At 46.9% G+C, this 6,402-nt stretch overlaps 1 long non-coding RNA gene across 1 annotated transcript; it reads left to right on the plus strand.

Annotated features, from left to right (window-relative positions):
- Window positions 1-3,511: 3,511 nt before the first annotated feature.
- On the plus strand, window positions 3,512-4,307 carry LOC309868689. The gene is made up of 2 exons (XR_014313784.1): window positions 3,512-3,585; window positions 4,050-4,307. It is a non-coding gene; the product is annotated as an uncharacterized lncRNA (long non-coding RNA).
- Window positions 4,308-6,402: the final 2,095 nt, after the last annotated feature.

A 6,402-nucleotide genomic window follows, 5' to 3' on the forward strand; every position in this document is an offset into this window, starting at 1 on the left:
AAGGAGTTACTGGGGAAATGTTTCTCGGCAAGACAGAGAGCAGGGACGTAGCGTTTCTCTTTTCTTCAGTAAACTCAACCTCTTGCCTCCTGGCAGGAAATGATACAAATGACAGATGTCCATCAATTCTAGCCTTCCCCTCTTGCCTGAAGTCTTGTGCACGGCTGACTTCCCCAACACTTCTTTGGTTGCCAACAACTGAAGGATCTGTTGTTTTACACTTGGAATGGCCAATGAGTATGGGCAAGGAGTCATTTGGAGGGCTTTTCTGCAAACCTGACCTAAACACAGAGGTTGTTGGAGTAGTTAGTCCTAGTGACTAGATATTACTATACCTTAAAGGCACTTGACTCTGAATCCCCGCCCCCCAAACTTTTTTTTTTTTTTTTTTTTTTGCAAAAGCAAAGCAAGAAGAAAGTAAGATGCTGATGCTGTGATGTCCATCACAGCTATGTTGGTATATGATTTATTTCTGATGATACATTTTATATACCTTCTAATTCAGCATAGTATCTCTGTCCTAGAGTTGCCACAAGCCTGCACTGGAGCCAAATTGCGGAGGTTTGAATCCTGGCACCATCATGGCTTAGTCCTTGACCTTGGGCAAGAGACAAGTCTCTCGTGCCTCAGTTCCCTCATCTGTGAAATGCAGGTGGAAAAAGAGCAGCCTCGCCAGGTCCCTGAGAGCATAAAGGTGAAATAATGTCTCAGGCATTTTAAGTATTATATGTATGTTTGCTATGATCATTGCTGCTGTTATTTCAAATGACAGGATGTGGAGGTTGTGACTGTGGTTTTCAAGAAACTCACGACTGACCAGTCTGGAGTAGACGCTGGTGATCAGATACAAGATAGGGAGCGAATTCCTTAGCAACCAAGGCTCAGATGACATTCCAGAGACTCTTTCTGGAAGACCCGTTGAGTTTCTTTTCTGTATTAGTTGTTTTCCAAGGTGAGAAAGCTCGAGTTTGCCTAAGAAAGCGAGTACTCCAGATGTGAGTAGAGTGGGTCCAGGGGACGCTTCGTGTGCTCACGTGACATCCCTAGATTTCCTCTTTCCTTCTCTTCAGGAAATCCTCTCTCTTATCTGATTCTTTCTCTATAAATAGATGCAATATGTTTGGAAGGCCATGACCAGCTTGGGGTTCGGAGATGAAGGTCTGTGAGAAGGGAGATACTTTTGTTCTGCTTCTCTGCGGGCAGGGAGCCCTTACGCAGTGTTGAGGGAGGCGAGGGTCTCGCAGGAGGGAGGGACCTGCCCACAGGGGCCAGAGGTGAGCCGTCGGGAACCGACCCAGGGAGGCTTCTCTCGCTAAGGAGGACTCAGGGCCAGAGTCTCTCAGATCCAACTTCCGGTTTTATCCCTGATTCCATTGTTGATGTCCTTACTGTAAAAGGAATACCTGTCAGGGTTGTAATGTGGAGTAAATGAGTTCGCATCTGTAAAACGGCTTGGCACATCTGCCGAGGTCAGGTTTTCAAGGCTCTCCTAAATTGTCTCTGCTAATGGCTTGTTCCCGCTCAGCGATCGAATCAGGTGTATCCAATCAATTGAACTGCATATTTATTAAGCGCTGTCCAGTGCCCTAGGTACTACAGCTGATAAAAAGGAAGGAGAAAGGAGCTTGCAATTTCGTGGACAGAAGCCAAACAACTAGAGAAGTAATAGAGAACTTACCCAAGTGATGGACTGTGGACAAAGTCCGTGACTCACTGATGTTCAGAGCGGGACACACTTGGCTTTGAGACCCTATTCGCCCCTCCTATACTATACGGTCAAGTGTTGGGTAGGGATGTGCTCACCTTATGCAGGCTGAGGGGGGTTTAGAGAGTTGCATGCCAATATGGGTTGGGGTCTTAGGTGGGGGTGGGGAGGGGAGGCTTCTGGGAGGCTTCTGGGAACGTGCATATGTGCTGATTTATCTTCAGGTGCCAAAATGCTTTCCCAGCCCAGAGCTGTTTCTGTTCGGGATTGTTTTCTCAGCTTCTTGGGGGAAAAGAACCAAAGGGAGAGTGCCGATGGATACAGAAAATTCTCTTCAGAACATGCTGTAGCCAGACTTGGCTGCCTACCGATTTTTCATTTTTGGCAATTTGTTAGAAGCAAGGCCTCTGTTTTATAGCATGGAGTCTTTTTCTAGACAATTGTCTTCCTGCCTGCCCGCTGCATTCTGCTCAGAGGGGATGGAGAGACTCTTGTCTTCCACATCAGGGAAATACATGGCTCATCTACGTGACTTCTCATTCACAGAACCTCAAACTCTCTGAAAACACAACTAACATCAGCGACTCAGTGCACAGGTCATGGTTATTGGCGGTTGGCATTTTCTAGGCAGGAGCTAGAGACGGATGATCAGCACAAGGCTCTTTTCTCCCCTTATCTTGTATAAGGATCGGAAGGTAGACCTCCCCAGGGTAACTTCCGCTTTCCTTCACTCTCTGTGCTCTTTGCCCTGGTTTGACTGACGCTAACTATCTTTCCCCCTTTAAGCCTTGTAGAATAAGTAAAGGCAGACCCACTTTGTGTTAAATTCAGGTGCCATCCTGGTAAGTTCAGTCTCGGAGTCTTCTGTTTTCCAGCTGTTGCTTCTCGTCCAGCGATGGACTGACCCACTGGAAATTTCGGGGAGATTCTGTTCCGACCTCAACTTTGCCCAGGCCTCAAAGGTCTGAGGTAGAAACAGCATTGTGTTGAGTGAAAAGCAATACTTTCTCGCTTCTGGCTTCCCTTTGCTAATGCAGTAACTCTGGGAATCTTGAAAGTTCATCCCAGTTTTCTTGAGGGGTGACAACTCAGTTTGTGGTTCATATGAGTTTGCAAAGAAGTCTTTCCTGTGTTGGCCAATTGTTGGCTTTCCCATTTTGGCTTCTTCCGGGGACATCGCCCTGGAAGTCACAGCGAAGCCCCTCATCTGAGCAAACGTACTGACACCTGGTCAAAGTCACCCTTAGCCGCTGGTGAAGTCACCACGACCACGGAAGGCACTGGCGGTCTCGGGATGCTCTCCCCGCCATGATGAGACCACCAATGCCATTATCACGGGGCTGCCAATGGGGCTGCTGCCCACAGCTGGTGCCCTCAGCCTGGTTTTGGAGTGGGTTTTGCCCACCAGAGTGGGTACTGGCCTGGGGGCATGAATGCTGATCCCTTGTGCTGCTTTCTGGGTCAGCAGGCACACTGTGGCCACGCATGGTGCCCTGTGCAGAGATGGCCTTCTATACAGAAAGGGCTAAATCTCGCCTCTCACTTTCAGGGCTTGCTTTCATGCCTCTGGCCCAATTAGGCTGCTTTGTGCTGCCGGAGTCTTATAGAGAGTTTTGCCTGATAATCCATGAAGACTCTGCTGCGTATTTACTAGGGATGAAGCTGTGGAGACATCTAGGTCCCAGGCACAGGCTATTTGCTCCTCTCATACTGAGCACTATGTTGAATCAGGCTGCTGAGTACTTTCTTAGGGTCCTTCAGTCCCTCAGACCATAAATCTGTCTCCAACTCTTCTTCTGCAGTCCAGCCAGAAACACAGTTTGCAAATCTACCTTGTTGCAGAGAAGCATGATGGCACAGCGAATAAAAGATTCTCAAGGGTAAGTGTCCATATCACGAAGGTGCAAATAACCAGAGGAGTGGACTGGATATAGGTTCAAGGACAAAAATAAAGGCTTTATTATTTCCAAATATTAAATAAGATTCTTCCTGTGTTTGTGAGTGGATGAAAATGAGTCATTACATTGTCCACATACTTTGCTCCCATCAGGCACATTTGAGAGTCATGTGCACTTTTAGTTTAAAATATCAACGTTTACCATCTGCTGGAAATGATCTCCTCGGCCATTAATTAAACTTCCGGTGAAAAAATTTTGGATGTTGTCTTTAAAACAGCGCAGAGCTCTTCAAAATGACTTTTTTGGAGGGAGTGCTGGAAGCAAACATGTCTGAGAACCTCCCGTGTAAAGTGTTTTGCGAACACGTTCTGAACGAGCGAGACTGATTGCTATGGATTTTATTTCACAGATTGCTTTTTCATTTGCAATATTTTACGTTTGCTTAGACGTGTTTTTCACCGGAAACCTTGAGGAAGAAGAATGATGTTCGACGGTTATTTCATTTGGCGCACCCTCCCTCGTTCACATGCTTCCCAGTCTCCTACTAGACCGACACTACCCCAAAGCAAGAGACCTCAGATTGCTGATCACCAGACGAGGAACACACCTTGCAGGGAACCACGTTAACACTCCTATTTTAAAGCCTTATCTGCTCTCATTCTCTGTTGCCTCCTTCTGCTTTTTAATGTTCCAAAAAAAAGAAAGAAAGAAAAATGTGGCAAAACTCAAGATTGCTTGGCAAGGAAGATGAGTGCGAAGGGAACACAATTAGTGAGTAATCCTTAGTTTTCCATGTGAAGTTATTTTTGTTGCCACTCCAAGCCTCAAATATCAGTGGGGAGGGAAGGGTTGAGAATAAATCAGTAACTTGATTATCAAGAGAACTCTTTCTTGATTGGAAAAAGAGTAACCGTCCCAGGAAAAATTGGCTCACAGGGAAGGACTTTCCATGAATATCTTTCTACTCTGCTTTGTTGCTTGCAAGAGAGATGGCATTCAGGCGCTGGAAGTGGGGAGACACCTCTGGCAGCTGGGTTCCTTGTGGACAGAGAGACAGGGATTTCCTTTAGCAAAGGAACTGGAGGGCATTGGGGTCCTGGGGACTGGCGGTCAAAGACAACATTCTTTTGCTAGGGCAGTGAGAGTCAGCGGGAGGTCAACGGATTCTAGCAGAAAGGAGAAGAGTATAAGGGTTTTAGTGCCAAAGCCTTTGCCCAGAAGCTGAGCATAAGCTCCAGAAGGTTCCAGAGTCATAAGAGTCCAGAGTGAGTTCAGTCCCTCTTTCACCCTGGTAATGAATATGAGAATCATATTTAGCAGTGGGACCTGGAAATTTGGCCAATAAGGAACTGCAAGTACACCTATATATTTGTATGTATTTAAATCATGTTCTAAATTACATCCACTTTAAAATTCATAGGCAAATGTTGATAAATGGTGTTTGTTAGGGATTTATACTGATAAGTGTATACACAGAGCTTTATATTTATATGAACACAGACATACCCATACACGTATATGTCTTATGGAAATGTTTAACTTATGGCTCCTCTTGCTAAATGTTCCATCAGATCAGCACTGCGATCCCAGGAAAAGCCCAGATGGTTGGTTCACGTTACACAACCAAGCCTTCGAACACCAGTGTTTCTCAACCAAAATGGCAGGAATCATGCCTAAGAGAAAATGAACAGTTTCTAGAGCTTCCCTTGCCAACCCAAGCCTCAAGGTGAGGGCAAATAGGCCATTAAATCCAAACCCAGGGGTCACAGAGTCTGACAAGAAATGTCTGTCTGGGAACTTCCTGCCTCAGTCTCCCTTGAAGCCCATTTCTAGCCTGGGAGCCAAGGTTTCATGTTCTGATGATTTATTTTGGGGAGGGAAGAGGGGCAGAAAAGGAGAGGGAGAGAGAATCGTAAGCAGACTCCACGCCTGGCTCGGAGCCTGACACGAGGCTCGATCTCACAATCCTGAGGTCATGACCTGAGCCAAAATCAAGAACTGGGCACTTTACCGACTGAGCCACCCAGGGGCCCCTCGTGCTCTGATGATTTAAATATGTGTTCTCTGGTGGGTGGTCGGTGGGTCAGAAGAAGCCTGAGAGTGTTCACAGTCACATCTCACGTTGGTCTCATGGCTATGGTGGCATCAAGGACCAGGCTGCACATCCCTCCACTTGGTGGATCGGGGGACAGAGTGCTTGGCAGTCATTAGACTTTGTTGCCTTTGGGGAAAGCCACGGTCTGCACCTGGACATCACCTTTCCTGGCTCTGGGTCAGTAAGTTGTGAATGGACAGCCCATGTGGAGATCAGAAATTCTGATCTGAAAACCCCCCACCCCTGTGAATAGCAGAGGTATGTATGTTACATCAAAGGGGCCTCTCTTTGCTTGATTGCCTTGGCTTGAGTGGGAGAAGGAAGCAGAGACTCCAGGATATTCCCAGAGAGAAGGAAGGCTCTGACTAGGGATGTTGTTCGCAACGCCTTTCTGAGAGAATTCTGCCGTCGCCGAACTGGCTTGGGCACAAATGTTCACAGCTGCACGAAGGACGCTGCAGGGGACATAATGGCTGCTGTGTGTGCTGGAAGACAAACAGTCCCACACAGGCCCGGCCCTGGGAAACAATGGGCAACAAACAGCCTTCAACACAATGCGTTCATTTCCTGTAATGACATCGGGCTCAAGGAGGCCTAGTGGGCGATGCCACCTGACTGAGACATCCTCCACTTGATGCCATCATTGTTGAGACCGCTGTTCATTAAGAATGAAAAACACATAAAAATAAGGAGAGATGACAAAC

This window comes from Mustela nivalis, assembly GCF_964662115.1.
Source record: "Mustela nivalis genome assembly, chromosome: 7".
Taxonomy (NCBI): domain Eukaryota; kingdom Metazoa; phylum Chordata; class Mammalia; order Carnivora; family Mustelidae; genus Mustela; species Mustela nivalis.